Genomic DNA, 15548 nt, shown 5'->3' on the forward strand with positions numbered 1-15548 from the left:
TCCCTATAACAAATGGAATTCTAGCACAAAGAACAAAGAATAGAAATCAATTTAGATTAAATTTGAACATCAGTAGGTTTCAGGTTTTGAAACTGATGTTGTTGCTTTTGTATACCATACATATCTATGAATACTCACCTGCTGATGAACTGGAAACTTTCCTTCTATTTTCAGTTGCTTCAGGCTCTGCCTTAAATGTTGTAGGAGATGTTTGTTTTATTTTTAAATTTCATAGACACACATTAAAAATTGGATGAAAACTCCACAGAAACAAATAAATGTTGAACACACGGAGATGGAGCTCAGAAGATTTGCAAATGTGATCATTTCCTAATGAATGCTGTTTTGCTACCTGAAATAATCTCTCCTGAGTACTCTGCATTATTGTAGGAGCCTATAGCTTGTTAAATTCTCTTCATTGGAAGGTTTTTGAACTCAAAGGAGTTAAAAAATTGGGGAAACAAGTATTAAAGGATTGAACTCACAAATCTCAATGTACTTCTGCAAATATCTTTCTAAGTTTATTGTTACTTCAGTAACCGGCAACTTACCCAGCTGGCTTTCACATGAAATTCAGAAGTCAGCCTCCAAGATGCATTCACTAGCCTGCTTACTACTTCATTGCTTCTGGTTTTTTTCTCACAACTGTCTGCTGCATAAGAAACCAAGACCTGTCAAAGTGCTATGGACCTGGGATGTGTGTTGCTTTTGAATCAAGCAGATTAAGCACCGGAGAAAAAGCTGAAGTTTAGGAAATGAAACCTTAGAATTCGGCACCCAACAGTTATGAATGTTATAGTCTTTATGTTTTGGCTTTGCAGAATTTTGGGTGCCCTTATTCCTGACTTGTTAATGCCTTATTTCTAAGGCGAAGTTTGACAGGAATGGTGATTAACGCTTTGGAGGACATTTCAATTCTTCAGCTGTACGGAAGAGCTGGAAGATAAACAGAAAAATGTAGCTAAAGCAGTAGGAGAAACAGCAGTAGAAAAGGTAGATGCAGGCAATGGAGAGTGTTAACTAACTCAAAAGGCACCTTCAGCCTTTCTCGTATTTCACAGAAACCTGTGGAAATCAAAGAGACCTGGGAAGTTATGAGTCTTTCTTGGACACTAGTGGGTAGGGCTCCTCTGCTGAAAATCTCAGAAACCTTAGAAGTTGATGTGGTAAGGGTTTATTTCCTTGTTGTTCCAAATTTTTAAGAAAAGATGCATATTTCCTTTCTCATGCCTGCTGTTGGAAAATGCAAGATCCTGGTAAAAGGACTTCCTCTGTTTCCTGAGCAAAGTATTATTAATTACTGAGCAGAGTATAATAAATACTGTATGTATGGACAGAAGTATCTTTCGACTGATTTCAGAATGCTGAGGCTCAGGCCAGTAATAAACTTAAGATGTGTTGCTTTTATAAGACTTGTACTGTCTCGACTTCACTTTGCTTTGATTTTTGATCCCAGTTCAGTTCCAAGGATGGCTTAGAGGAATGTGAGATGATCTGCTAGATGCCTCTGGTCTCATATGCTATTTTAAAAACTGAACTATTTAAAAAATACAGTGTTCTGGGAATATGAATGATCAGGAACTGAAAGACTGACTACACATGGAAAAAACAAGTGTAGAAGGTGATAATCCTCATCTTTTCCTGTCTTAAAATTTTCTGCATGGATTGAGTACTTGTATTAACTTAAAGGTACTGTTGGTCGATTCTCCAAATGTTGAGAAGTAGTAAGTCTATGTAGATGAAATAAAATCCAACTTCAGCTTCTGCCATTATTTATCTATGTGAGAAGATATCACCATAATTAAAGGCCCTTATTAGTATCTTGCAGTATAACTTGTATTTAGGTATTCGTTCTTTGGCAGAGAGTACTTTGGAGAGTAATCTGCTTCATATTAATCTGTTCTCCATTCTCTTTGAGTATACCAAAATCATAATGATGAATCTTTGTGCAAATTCAAACACTAATTTCTAAACAAATTCTAAAGTCAGTATCACTACATTGTGATATCTTCGTCTTTTCTCTGAGGAACAACAAAAGTGCGCCATCAGTCTCAATAATTTCAGAAACTCATCTTCATAATGTCTCGTCTACACTTCTCAACTCTATTACTTCCAGCCCAAAGCAAACATTTCAATTTATGTATGTAAAACAAAAATCTAATGCATTTAAAGGTAATATATGTAGGGTAATACTAACATTGGTTGTTGGTTTAATTTTAATATCATAGGTTCAGCTAGAAAACACTCCAGTTTTTCTCTGTAGTGAGTTCTTATACTGTCACCTGCAGTTTCTTCAGGATTCTTTGCCTACAGTCTCTCATTATCTAGAAATCCTCAGGCCAGGTCCATGGGCAATTCTTGTTTTTCTACCTATAAATTCTATATTGTGTTATTTTAAGATAAAAAGGTATTGCTTTTTGTTTCTCTCTGTTACTTGGTCACACCAAGACCCTGTGACTGGAATGGTAAAGACAAGATAGAAGGTAAGATAATAAATGGTATGGAACTGTTTCTGAAAGGGAAGATCTTCCAAGCAGTTAGATTGACACGCGTTAACTATTAGACTCTTGCTCCGGAGAATTTCCATTCAAAATGGAGAATTTAATCAAAAATAGCAACTGCTTTTGACTGAGATGTTATTGTAGAGTGATGTGAGGCAGAGACCCCAGTGATCAGGTAGCTCTGTAGCTCATGCTGTTTGTACCCCTGGGCCTATACTGAAAACTGCAGTTATTTATTTTTATTTCCCACTCCTCCACAGTGGGACCTGTGTCTCTGCTGGACTATGTATCCCATGACATAACATGCTGTCTTCCTGTAGTTCAGCCATTGTCACCAATAACAGGATGCTCCACAATCACACAGCAATGTGCAATCCAAAATATGGGCTAGAGAATGTGAGCCATGGAGGTCAGAACTTAGGACAGGGTAGAAACAAGATTTGATGTTTTAAAGTGGCTATATTGAAAAACATGTTCTGTTCTGCAAGAACTTTTCTGTTCTAACTAGTAATTACCATCCAGAAAAAAGAGTATCAGACTATCCTACCACATAGAAATTTCATATTTGATCAACTCAAATTTGGGATGGAAAAGGAAAGAGGAATCAATAAAAAGAACACACTTCCTCCAGAAAAATAAATTTTTATTCTTTCAGAGACCCTAGTCCCTGTTTCTCTTAAGCACCTGCTAACCTCCTTTCTTTACTATCTCCTGTCTTGCCAGTGCACTTAAGCGTCTGATCTATAGACTAGTTTAGGAGATTCCAAGAGGAATAATAATAAATAATAATAAAAATCTCACCTCATTTTCTTTCTGAACTTTCATTCCTTCCTCAGCAACTTCAGTCACTCCCTCACACACAGCACTCATTCTTTTGTCTGAACCCAAGTAGCAAATGGGGAAGGTGGATAGGATGGATTTTGCTTTTTTCCACAGATATTTTTATTTTTTACAGCAAAAGGATAGTTTAATGTTTTCAGTAAAGTCCAGGCTGTCTGAGAGAATAATAAATACAAGGTCTAATCCCTACACAACTGCAGGTCAGTCAGCTACGGTGTCATCTTTTCCATGCTGCTCAGCTAGTGATTTTGACCTTGATGTGGATGGATCATTCACTCCAGTGATGAGAATTAATTTAGTCTTCTTAATATCCCAGAGCTCAACCTTTTCAGAGCTGTGATTGTTTCAGTGGTGCCAAATTATATGCAATCACTGAGTAATATGAACAGTGATCCACTGCTGTGCCTTTGGATGTAGGCCGCCAAAATCATTCTTTTCATACTGATAGGAAACACAGGCTATAAATCCAGTCAGAGCAGTACATCACAGAGAGTATATGCCATGTTACTCCGTAAGCAGCATACCAAGAGAAAGCAAAGTTTAGGGTTTTTTACCCCTTTTTTGTTCTATAGCTCTTTCCTCTTACGAGGGAACTGCTTGAGTTCCAACCTAAGCGTCATCTCCGTAAAACTCTCTCTCTCAGGTTCACAAATTTCTAAATATGTCTCCCTGAGCTCTAACAATAGAGAGGCAGGGTTTGAGACAAGCATACCAAAAATGGGTTATTTTTGTCCTGTGATGCTTTCTGTGAATTCACGTGAGGTTCACATGCCACTCTGCAGGGTTAATAAAGTAAAACTGTTGCCAGCAGTCTGACTTGCTAAGCGCAGATCTGCACCTTCACTAGATAGTTTTATGGTCTAAAATAAAGCTGAAACCCCTTGTCATAATAATAAGACCAAAGCGTGAAGTAGGACTTTTAGTCAGAGGAGACTGAGTAAAAAGAACAGAACATCAAGTTTTTTATTCGTAAAAAACCTGTGTTGCAAGCTGGCAGATCACAGAGTGTTTTACAAGATGGAAGTCTTTCACAACGTCACTTGAGCTTGGAACCTTGGAGGTAGGATGGTCTCTGGAGGTTGGCCTGTCCTCCAGGATGCCCAAGTCCAGTCATCTGGCCTGCACAGTTTTCAGGTCTGTATGTTTTGCTTTTTGCCAGGAAGCAGGTTTGGCCAGACAGCTCTTCAGCAGATCTGATAATATGTGTGATGTTAATAACATTTTATGATGGTTTTCATACAAATAATTTCTGCTTAATGTTGGAGAAAATAGTATTTCTATTAGGTAGAATACTGGCTAAAGTATTTAGAAGGAAATCTGAGCAAATTTCCAGAAAAAAAAAAAGTCATGGAAGCTGCAGCAGCACAAGGATAAACTACAGAATCAGTGGTTATTTGGCCATTCAACACAAAGGCTTCGATGAATCTTGAGACTTGTCGAGCTAAGGATGTTGAGATTTCCTTCAAGAATCTGGAAATCATCTGAAATCATTGGAAATAATCTGAAAGACTGCAACTACAAGTAGCGGTGTGAACCTGTTATACATAAAATGTATAAAAACGATAATTTTAAGAAAAGACATAGGTCTCATGGTGTAAGTAGAATCTATGATACTTTAGTGGTTTACAAAATTTAGATGCAAATCCAGTGTTCTCTAGAAGACATTACCTTCTTGCTACTGTATCTATCTGCTAAGAATGTGTGTGTTTTAAAATCCTGTTTCTTTCATCAGTGCAAATTTTCCTCTGTTGGCAAAGGTGGGATTCTGCAAGAATCAGCTTTGCAAAATCAGGGCCTTGCCTTAATGGGTCTTCTTGGCAGGCTCTGTCAGAAAGTTTAGTCCTGCAACCATTTAATGAGCAGATTTATGCTTATTTTAGTAGCAAATGGACTTCAGAAAGACTGTTCCAGTGTCCCCATCCACCTCCCTTTTCCCCCACCCCCCAAAAAACCCCACTTTATTGCTTTTTTTCAGAAACATCACTTTTTAATAGGATGTATGGATGTCTTGGAATAAATCTAATTCATAGTGACTGCCAGAGGCTTCCAGGGCCATGAAAACAGGAATCCTGGGACACCTATTCAGTGTCACCATTCCCATCAGGACAGGAAATTACATTGCAGTCTAATAAAGGAGGTTGTTCAGGGATCCTGCTTTTCATGTTCATCTGACACAAAGGAGAGACCTGTCCAAGACAATCAGGCCCCTAATAACCTTCCTGCTCCTGCATTTCCTATAGTAAACAAAGATGGGTACTGCGCCTGTTTGGAAGTGGTGTTTAAAATTATACCTGCGATATTTAAACATCATGTGAGGTTTCAGACTAGCATTCCAAGTGCAGTATCAAACTAGTATATATCAGTTCTGAAATTAAGTTTTAGGCACTGGCTGAAAAGTGTATTTTTGTTATTAAGGAATCAAATTAAAATTGAAAGAAAACACCATTATTAGTTTGCAAAAGTTATTTGCTTTGATTAAAAGCACCAATAAATGTGTCTTGGTTCTATAACTGCTCCATTTAGCACTTGACATATAATAGGTTTTTTTTTTTCCCCACAGTGTAATATCTCCATTGAAATATAATTATTTTGCAGATTGCTCAACTGAATGCCCTTATAAACATGCTGTTAGGGGAACTCACCCCTGGTGATCATCAGAACATCATGACAATATGCACAATTGATGTACATGCAAGGGATGTTGTAGCCACGCTTACAGCACAGAAGGTAATTTGTTGCAGAGCAATTACACTAATGCATTTTTAAAAGCATAAAATAAAGAATAATTTCATTTGTTGAAAAGATATTCTGGTGGCTTATGTATGGTAATGACAGAATATTTTGATTCGATCCATTTTTGTCCTTTTATATTTTTTGCTTTAGAGTTAGATAATTACATTTACCAGTTAAAGAACTACCATTTAAAAATACATAGATATTTTGTCCAAATGTTTAAAGACATCCGTTAAAAATGTGTGCTGTAATGTGACAGCAGGCTTCTCATTAATTTGCCTCTAATTACCGATCTGTTCACAATTAATATTAACCCTCACTTTTACTGCAAATAGCTTGGAAGTTTAATGCATAGAAAATATAAACCAGAAATTGTGTAATGTTTCCAGGCAGCATTATTTTCTTCTTTTTTAAATAAATAGATGTTATTTCCCTATCAATTTCTGAGGTGGAGTCTGTACTGTTAACTCTTTCCTTGCCTGATTTCAGCACTCCCAGGGCCTATTTACAGTAATTTGCTACTCCATCTTCAGACCATGACCACTCAGACAGGAAGGAGGTGATGAGGGACACCATGCAATGTCTTCTCCCTTATGCATGGCTTGGCAGGTGAGAGATAGCTATTGTATCTTCTACTCCTCCTATCCACAACCATTTGTAGGCAAGGGATGGTTCTGACCTCCAAAGGGGTCACAGAGCACCCTGTTTGAATAGGCAGCTTCATTCTAGAGCCAGACACCTAGAGCTTTACTGTTTATTCGTGAGGAAAAACAAGGGAGAAGAGAAAAAACTGTGTAGGTATGAGTTGTGTGTGTGTGTGTGTGTGTAGCGTTTATCTATTCATCCATCCTCTATAGCCTGTTGTCCTTTTACGTGTTGCATTTTAACTTGTTTACTCATAGTAAAAATCACCTTTTGGCAACGTATGTCTGCCAAGAGCAAGGACCACTCCACCTCCCCGCCTTTCCAAACAACTTCCCATCCCCATGATGGTAAGAAGTTCAGTATAATAATGCTTTTCTTTATTGTAAATAATAATTTTGCTTTGGGCCAAACATGCAGTATCGAGGTTTCAGAAACCCAGTCTTTACATAAATGATCTAAATAAAAGGTGAAGATGTGGTCTAGAATAAACTAATGAAAGTAAAAATTGTTTTGCTTGAAAGAATAAAATAGAAAAAAAACCACTGAAAATTGTTGTAATGTGCCATGAAACCTTCTTGACCAGGACAATGTTTTTTTAGCCTTGTCAACTACTATTCTTAAAACTGTGAGGGGAAAAAAAAAAGCAAAAAACAAGAAAAAACCCCCCCAACAAACCCCCACGCAACACTTACAGTTGCTGCACAAAAATCTATTCTACTAAGCATAATGACTTTGTTTTGGTGTGATACATAATAGCAGTTGCATCGAAAATTTGCAGCAATTTAAAATATTCTTTTCACTGAAATTGTTTATCCACACTGCCAAAGCCTTTAAGGAAGTACTGATGTTTTTCATATTGTCAGGAGCAGCTGTTTCTATCTGCTGCGGCTGTCTAACCGCTAACTAGGCAGATGGCACACAGTAGCTGAGGTGTGTCTGTTGTGTACAGGACCAACTTTTCTGGCTTACAGGAAGCACAGCTGCCATGCTATTATGATGATGATGATCCCTATGTATTTCAGACATTGGAGGCCTTATACAGAGCTGCATGCTTTGAAGGGGTGATTAGGGTCTTTAGTACACTGAATAAGTACTTCAATAATCAAACTGACAAGCTGTGTGGAAATATGGAATCCTCATTAATTAGAATTTTGGGTGGGATCAGCAGGGGGGATGTATCTGTAAAATCCAAGTAAAATTATTTGCTGCAGATATAACCATCTCAGTATGTTATAGCCTGTAAATGTTAATAAAGAGTACTTCAACAACTACGAGATACAAATAGATTTATGAATGATCAAATGTGTTTTACATAATTAACTCCTCTCAGTTATTTTAAAAATGGGCTGAAGAAAATACTAGACAGTTAAAACTAGAGAAGACCTCAGATTTTTGCCTAGGTTGGCAGGAACTTGTTCCACAGAATATCAGAAACAGCAACACTTCTTTCCCCATGTCTCACTTGTAATAATTACTGTATTAATATATACTTTTTCCTTCTAAATAACTGCTTCCCTAACATTCTTGTGTACTGGGATATGAGAGAGAGCTGGAGGGGGTAGTAAGGTGTGACTGGGGCTTAAGGAAGCAATGAAATGCTGACCAGATGCTGCATTTCCTGTTGATTTGAGGCGTTAGTTCATTAAACCACTAATCAAAGCCATGTGCTCTGCTAACAAACCATTTCATCCCCTGAGTGTTGGATCACGCACATACTGTTCCCAACTAATTAGGACCTGCTCCAAGTCAATGAAAAGTCTCTTGTTGACATCCATAGGTGGTAGAAGATGCTGTTTGAGAATGGGTGTCCTTGTCGTGTTTTCGCATAGCTCAGCTAAAAATCTTTTAGCCAGAAACATGGAATTGCTGTATCTTGTTAGTGTTTCTATCATGTGAATATCAGCTTGAAGAGTTTATGTTCCATAAACTACTATTGCCTTGTTACAAAGTAGAAAAAAGAAAACAAACAAACAGAAATCTAAGGACACAATCAGGTGGTTGTACATAGGTGCCTGTGCTTCAGAAACCCCATTGCTAGCCTTTGTTGTCTAAGGAAAGAGGTCAAGGTATTGAGTAGACATGGAGACTGATTCATCACTTTAGCCCTAAGTTAGGAGTTGAAGCTACTTGAAATACAGAGTGGGCAGTATTGCATCAATAGTGCTTATGTTGCACCACTACTGTGTGTATGGCAAAAATGTCTGTCTCCAAAGCTTACAGCAAAGTTTTTCTTCATGGCAGTAGAAATGACCTAATGAAATAATACTCTGCAGCATTTTCCAAATAGCTACAAACCTAAAAGCATGAAAAAATATAACGCGAAATTAGAATTACAATTGTAAAACATGTTTCTGCATTATTGATAAAAAGTTTCTGATGATCTTGAACAGGAACCCATGGTGGGTAATTTTTTTTTTAAATGCTAGTCCTCTTACTTAATAGAGGAGGAAGCTTACTGTAATGCAATTGCTCTCCAAATATAATGTCATCATTTTAGAAACACTTATAAGAACAATAACTTCCTCACACATGATAAAAACAGCTGATGAGAAAAGACAGGAAAGTTTTGTCATTAGATTTCACCAAATGGAAAGAGGGAGATATGAACAATTATCTCTTAGTAAAGCTTTGGGATCAGTGTGTTGGAGTGGTGTACAAGAACAAAGGATGATAAGTCATGGAGTACGAGACAGAAGGACAGAGCATCTTGATCAGGAAAAAGGGCAAAAGGAAGAGCCTGATTCCTCAAAAGCCAATGGAGGCAGACCTGCAAACAAAGTACAAGATGAGCAGTTTACAGCAGTAACAAGAAATACTGCAGGGTTAGAGGATCGTGTGGAGATGGTCACAGAAGAAAGCAAAAGTACTGCAGTGCTAAGGGAAAAGGTTTTCAGAAAATCACAGATATCAGAAAGCACATGTATACAATCATAAAGGTGAAGAAGATGATGATCAAGGGCGGAGAGGAGGATTAATGAGCCTGGGAGGTTGAGAGCAAGCAAGGAGAAGCACTGGTGCCTGCTAGTGTGGGATATGAAAGAACATAGACTGATAAATAGGAGAAGGGATTTCTTCAAGGAGGTGAAAAATGTCAGAGTAGAAAGTGAAGAAATCTACATTGATTGAGGCCAGAAAAAGTCGGAGGAGCAAAATGAAAGCAGAGAAACAGGTGGCAGATCTTCAAGAGCATTTACGTGTGGTAAGAAAAGAGGAGATATTCCTATTTTATTGTATTTGTAAGGAATGTTTACATATGCTGTTTCTGGCTAAGATGGATTTGTGATTGGAGAGTTAAGGAAACACTGTGTATGGAATTCTGGAAACAGCTAATGAAAGAAGGTGTATGAGTAGTGGAATTTTCTCATGAAACATCACAATCAAAATGATACCGTTCTCTTCAAGGCTATTTCAAGCCCCTTCCCTAACTTCAGTTCATATTTGGTGATCACGGCTGAATACAGAAACAGATTACACTTCAAACACTTTCATTTTACGTGTGAAATATTTTGTAATTCTGTTCATTATATTCAATGCCCTTTTGTGGATCTTCAAAGTAACTCTTACTCGGGTCAACCACAAAATACAGCGGAAAACTACCAGCATGAGATGACATCTGTCTAAGGCTTTGATCTGTACTCCTCCTTGTGCTATTGAAAAAAGTGAGGCTACTTGTGCACTAGCTAAAGTGAGAAAATCAGAAGTCTGATAAAACTGTAGTTTAACTGATTGCAGACATTTCACATCTTGTGACTTGAGAAGCTCTGCTATTCTAACCAAACATCTTACCTTTGCATTAATTTATCTGGATATTCTCACCTTTCCTAAGAATGTTATGAACCCTGAATACTGAAGGAAACATGATTCAGAGCATGTTCTCACCTATCCTGAGGTCAGTGCTTTTAAGTAGATAAAAACAAGGAGACCTGATTTTTGATGGTTGTCTCTTGATGTACCTACTTCATCAAGTGATGTGAAGCAACATACTCCTGCTAAAATGGAAAGTGTGGAGAAGGAAAAAGACATTTTTTAAAGAAGATAGAATCTCCAAGTGGATGCAGAGCCATCAAGGCAGAAGTATCTGCTTCTTTGCCAGAGATAACAGTAAAGAGCACCTGACTGAACAAATCCCCTTGGATAGACTCTGCATTGGCTTTGGGAGTTCAGAATATTTAAAACGGAAACAGGATTTCAATATATTTGTGTTTATTATCATGTGTTTCTATCATGTTAATATCAACCTGAGGATTTATGTTCCCTGAACTATTGTGGCCTTGTTACAGAGTTAAAATAACCTGCCAAACCAACTGGGACACAATCAAGTTGTTGTTAGTAAGGAATCATGGGGTTTATCTGTGATCGTATGAAAAATTAAATCTTGAAAAACACATGACAGCTTTAAAATGGTAAAGAATACTTACGGTGCATTATTTTCACATACGAATCTACATGTCGCTTAAATTCACCTTCTGCTCTTTGTTGTAATGAGGATGGGAAATGTCTGCATATGTGCCAGTGCTCATCAGTTTGGCAGCAAAAACCTCATTTCTGTGAGCCTGTCTTAAAGACAATATGGTAGAATGAGACAGATCAAACCAGAAACAGTCATGATAATAATACCTGCATGACTAAGAGCTGAGTGTTTCAACTGTAGCATTCTGACTTGAACGTACAACAAGTGTTAGCCTGTGTTCAGTTTTACACATCTAACTCTGGAAAACAACTTAAAGCAAAAAAAAAGTCACAAGGAAACAAACAAAAAACCTGTAGACTCAGAGTAATTTATCATTTTTTTTGAGGAAACCATCTACTTTGGCACGAAGCCTGCTCTGGGAATGGCTGCTGTACTTTTTGGGTTCAAACTGCCAGAGTGTGTAAGGCTTTTCCTCAGGAAGTCTTCATGTTTCCTGCTAGGACAGATGCGCCAGAAGATCAAAGGTGTCATGCTTTCTCTTTCAGTAGTAATGTCAGTAGTAATCCAGTAGTCATTTCTGGTTTGATTTTTCTTTTTTTTTTCTTTTTTTTTTTTTATTCCATGAGTGGAACTTGAAGACACATTAAGTACAATTAAGCGCTAGACTTCCCAAAAAGTATGTATTACGCTATTTTGAGTGAGGTCATATTTTTCAGCTGCTCAACATAGTGTTCTGCAGTGTATTAGACACTTTCCTGCATGAACCTGTCTTTTGAGATGAAAGAGTTCTATTCCATACTCATTAAATAGAACTTCTCCACGTACAAGTTACACTGCTCTAAAATTTTGTCAAAATGAGAGGTAAGATGATCGTAATAGGCAGATATTTTCTTTCTTCAAATGCATTGTTTTATGCAACAGACATCACTCTAGTAAGTCAGTTATATTTTTTTTTCCATTCTAGAGTCAGTAGACCGACCCGCAAGGATGAATGTGTATGGGCAGAATAACTCACAGGTATGTGTTTTTCAAGAGCTGGGCATTAGCTAGCATTTCTTGATTTTTACAAATCAACTGGAGAAAGAACTTTATTTCACAACAGGATGAAAGTCCTAAAGCACACCTGGTACAAGCTGGCCAAGTGTCATTAGAACCAGAAGCAAAAGCAAATGAGTAACAAATAGCTAATTAAAACTTGCACCCATTTCGTCTGAGGGGGCAACTTATGGCTGAGGTCACTACTGCTCACCATAACAGCCATAAAGATTCAACAGCCAGTCCACGCTGGTAGCAGCAGTATGTTCTCACTGGTGGTTAAACTCCCTATCTTTGTGAGCAGTCACATTACAGTTAGATTGGCAGTAGCAGCATCTTTGACCATGGACTTGAGATCAAGGCAATTGCAGACACCTAAGATGGTGTAGATGGCTATGACCAGCTGTTCCATAAGGTCATCTGTGTATGTAATATTGCAGTAATTTCATTAGATGAACTGTGAGTTCAAATCTGTTAATGTTTCACTGAAAACAAAGGAAGAAGAGAGCTAAGAGTCCATTGTTCTGCTGTACAGTACAAAGAGTAAGAGGGGTCCATCTTGTTCTGTACCCTTCCAGCCTGTGTCAGTAGGCTGCATTTTGTTTGAAAGATTTTGCTGCTGGTCTATGTTAGAAAACATATACATAGCTGCAGTTAATCCAAAGTATTTGCCCATTTGGTGTTTTCTAGTTTGTGAAAATCTGTTATTTGAAAAACATATATAAGTCTTCAGCAGTTAGCTGTGTCATGTAACTTCAGTTCTGATTCAGTGATAAAGTGATAAAGACTGTTTCTGCAGGTGCATGAAGCGTAAACAAATCTCACTACTTATCTGTAAGTCTTGCTGAAACATTCAATGAGAAATGACCAAGAACTTAGGGAGTTCTCTGGTAACTATGTTTGCAGCCATTCTGAGTGAATAGTCTACAAAGTAATATATTTGACTATATTTGACTGCGTAAAAATCTGGAAACCTGCTACTAAGTAGTGAATTATTAAAAAAGATGGCAGTATTGCATCCTGTGACTATCCCAGACTGAAATGATATTGCTTTTGGAAGGAGACAAAGTACAAAGAAATGTTTATAAAATTTTCACTTGTGATGTTTTTGAAATATTTTGGCCAGCCGGACTTCCCTTAGCTGTAACATTATTTAGTAATCTAGCAGTAAGCCTAGAATTCAGAGGGATTTGGTGACACAAAGAAACGCTGGGAAAAACCTTTTCTGCTGAAGCTTATTTGGCTGGCATTCACACAGTATCCCTGGCTTTATGCCACAGATTTGTGTTCTGTATTTCCTCAGATGAGTAGGCAGGGGCAAAAAGAAGAGTGCTTTATTCTCCAGTGAAGAAATAGACAAGATCTTCAGCTCAGGTCAGTGATAAAATCATACCCTGTGTTCATGAGGCTTTAGAGTAAGCGCACCTGAATGCAAAGTAGTCACACTTCCATGTGCCTAATTCATTATGATCTGAACAGGAGAAGCTGCTGTCAACACAGTGCTGAAGGCAGTGGAACCTGATGGTTCTGTTCCTCAGTATTAAAAATATTTACTTTTTTCTTGCAGTTTTAGCTATTTCATTGCCAGAATGGCAATTGCAACACTTTCACATTTCTTAATTAACAAGAATTTAGATCATATACAGAAGGCCTGGCTGACTGAATTTTGTGGTGATTACTAAACTGCCGGTATTAGGATGCCTCTGTCCTAATATCAGCAACCTACTAGCAGTCATGGAATAGTTACCAAATTTGTGGTTTGAAAGGAAGGGAAATACTGATTCAGAACAGACCAAAAGAACACTCTTCTGTCTTTAGTGTCCTGGAGCTGAATATTTAGAGGAAGTTTAAAAATGTACATGCAGAATAGGACTTTTTCAGTTATAGAAATTGGTATCATTGGTCATTGATGGTAACTATGGAGACTCCCTGCATCATCCCACAGTTTATACCACGAAGCATGAGGATTGATACATGTTAAATATTTATGACCTACCTAAAACCTCTGTAAATCTAGCATGCAGTCGCAGAATGAGCTCTTGAGGATCTTCAGAGGTAAGTAGACAGTGCTGTGCAATGAAGATACAGCTATTATATGTAAAATACTCAAATATGCTAGACCAATCATGGGAAGGCATCATGATACACATAGTAGTTGAAGCTAAAGGGCGCAGAGATAGGCCTTATATAAACACAAATAATTTAGAGACCAAAATGCTGGTAAAATTCACCACTGGCCCTGCCCTAAAGAGACCACATTCTTTGTTTTAAATTTAAAATCAGACTGAATTACAGTAAATGTATTGTTTGCAAAAAGGGAAGTACGGTGTTATTCACAGTCCTGCCCTTGCCTGCTGATTTCTCTTTACATAATTAATTCAGAAATAGTCTGATTGATTAATTATATACTCTTAATTTATATATCCACTTTTGCTGATGAGATTATGTATGTTGTATTACTGTAAGAAAGGAGTTGTATCCTGAATCTAACACAATGCAATAATTGATTTCTTCTTGGTCTTGATATAAGTCATGACAACATTAGAACTGCTTTGATAGCTGATGGTTTACCTTGTTCTACTAATTGTTTTCATTTAAAAATTCTTGAACAAAATCAAACAATCAAAGAAGCACAAGTCACCACTAAATGAAGAGAGATGAAGGCAGCAAGACCATGTTCCTGTTCTGGGCTCCCCAGTACAGACAGGGACATATTGGAGCAAGTCCAGTGAAGGGCCATAGAGATGGTTAAGAGACTGGAGCATCTGATATATGAGGAGAGGCTGAGAGAACTGGGATTGTTCAGCGTTGAGAAGAGAAGGCTCAGGGAAGGTCTTTTCAATGTGTATAAAGACCTAATGACAGGGAATAAAAGAGATGGAGCTGACTTTTCTCAGTGGTACCCAGTAACAGAATGACAGGCAATGAGCACTAAATTGAAAGAAATGATATTTCACTTAAACATAGGAAAAAAAACTTATTTAGTGTCAGAGAATTCAAACAGTAGAACAAGTTTATCATAAGGTTTGTAGGGACCGCATCCTTGAGGTGTTCACAACACAACTGGACATAGTCCTGAGCAGCCTGCTCTGTTTGATCTGCTTTGAGCAGGGAGTTTGAACCAGGTGATCTTCAGAGGTCTCTTCCAAGCTCATCTGTTGTGTGATTCTATGCTTCTGTTGTGTGAAGTTACTTCAGATCTGACACATGAGGAGGTGCCTTGCTTGCTATGAAAGTTCTGGACATTGGAAGCCCGTTTAATAGTTGGACTCAAAGATCTTAAGCATCTTTTCCAACTTGAATAATTCTATGATTCTATGCTTCTGTGGGTCTCTGAGGGATAGGTTCTCCTAAAGGCAGGCTACTTCCCAATCTCGCTAGAA

The sequence above is a fragment of the Buceros rhinoceros genome, unplaced genomic scaffold, assembly GCF_000710305.1.
Source record: "Buceros rhinoceros silvestris isolate BGI_N320 unplaced genomic scaffold, ASM71030v1 scaffold5605, whole genome shotgun sequence".
Classification (NCBI taxonomy): Eukaryota; Metazoa; Chordata; class Aves; order Bucerotiformes; family Bucerotidae; genus Buceros; species Buceros rhinoceros.